Here is a 1,790-nt window from a genome sequence, read left to right on the forward strand (position 1 = left end):
CTCAGTGAGCTCAGTCCTTATCTCCGCTGAGCACCGTGAGACCAGGGGCTCTTCTTCTGTGGTTTCCTGACTGCTGTGGTTGAACAGACCTGAGTCTGAATCAGGATGTGATGTCATAAAGCCTCCTGGTTTGAAACGCCTCCTCCCTCTGCTCCTCCCTGGAGGGATCTGATCTCTCCTCCCTCTGGTCTCTCCTCCCTCTGATCTCTCCTCCCTCTGCTCCTCCCTGGAGGGGTCTGATCTCTCCTCCCTCTGGTCTCTCCTCCCTCTGATCTCTCCTCCCTCTGCTCCTCCCTGGAGGGATCTGATCTCTCCTCCCTCTGGTCTCTCCTCCCTCTGATCTCTCCTCCCTCTGCTCCTCCCTGGAGGGATCTGATCTCTCCTCCCTCTGATCTCTCCTCCCTCTGCTCCTCCCTGGAGGGATCTGATCTCTCCTCCCTCTGGTCTCTCCTCCCTCTGATCTCTCCTCCCTCTGCTCCTCCCTGGAGGGATCTGATCTCTCCTCCCTCTGATCTCTCCTCCCTCTGCTCCTCCCTGGAGGGATCTGATCTCTCCTCCCTCTGCTCCTCCCTGGAGGGATCTGATCCCATGTCAGGATGAGCCTTCTTTCACACTCCTCCTATATTGGCTTTAATGGGTGTGCTGGTTTTTTAAATGGGTGTGCTGGTTTTTTAAATGGGTGTGCTGGTTTTTTAAATGGGTGTGCTGGTTTTTTAAATGGGTGTGCTGGTTTTTTAAATGGGTGTGCTGGTTTTTGGAATATGGACGATTTTTTTCTCCCCGTTTTCTGTGAGGCGCATTGTGTTGCCTCTGTGTGTGAAACATGCTGTATAAATAAAGTTTGATTTGTTTTGATGTCTGGTTTGGAAAAGTAGTGGCTTAGAGGAGGAGCACGTGCTACAACCATCCAATCACGTTAGAGCAGAGATAAAGCCCGGGAGAGAGCAGAGATAAAGCCCAGGAGAGAGCAGAGATAAAGCCCGGGAGAGAGCAGAGATAAAGCCCGGGAGAGAGCAGAGATAAAGCCCGGGAGAGAGCAGAGATAAAGCCCGGGAGAGAGCAGAGATAAAGCCCGGGAGAGAGCAGAGATAAAGCCCGGGAGAGAGCAGAGATAAAGCCCGGGAGAGAGCAGAGATAAAGCCCGGGAGAGAGCAGAGATAAAGCCCGGGAGAGAGCAGAGATAAAGCCCGGGAGAGAGCAGAGATAAAGCCCAGGAGAGAGCAGAGATAAAGCCCGGGAGAGAGCAGAGATAAAGCCCGGGAGAGAGCAGAGATAAAGCCCGGGAGAGAGCAGAGATAAAGCCCAGGAGAGAGCAGAGATAAAGCCTAGGAGAGAGCAGAGGAAGGAGGCTGTAGAGTATTGAGACTCGTCCCAGGGAGATGATTGAGGCCAGGTGTGACTCCATCCCATCTGTAATGTCATTTTAGCCAGGGTGTCTACTCACACACACACACACACACACACACACACACACACACACTCACACACACTCACACACACACACACACACACACACACACACACACACACACACACACACACACACACACACACACCCCAGAATGATAGCTCATACTGTATCGGAGGCAGAACAGTAAGCAGTCCAACTCTCTCTATTTTGGGGGTTTTGAGTTCTGTAATCACATCATCCTGAACAGGGGTTCATCCCTCCTCTCATCCCTCCTCTCAGCCATCCTCTAATCCCTCCTCTCATCCCTCCTCTCATCCCTCCTCTCATCCACCCTCTCATCCCTCCTCTCATCCCTCCTCTCATCCCTCTCATCCCTCTC

Source organism: Borostomias antarcticus, assembly GCF_949987555.1.
Source record: "Borostomias antarcticus genome assembly, chromosome: 24".
Lineage (NCBI taxonomy): Eukaryota > Metazoa > Chordata > Actinopteri > Stomiiformes > Stomiidae > Borostomias > Borostomias antarcticus.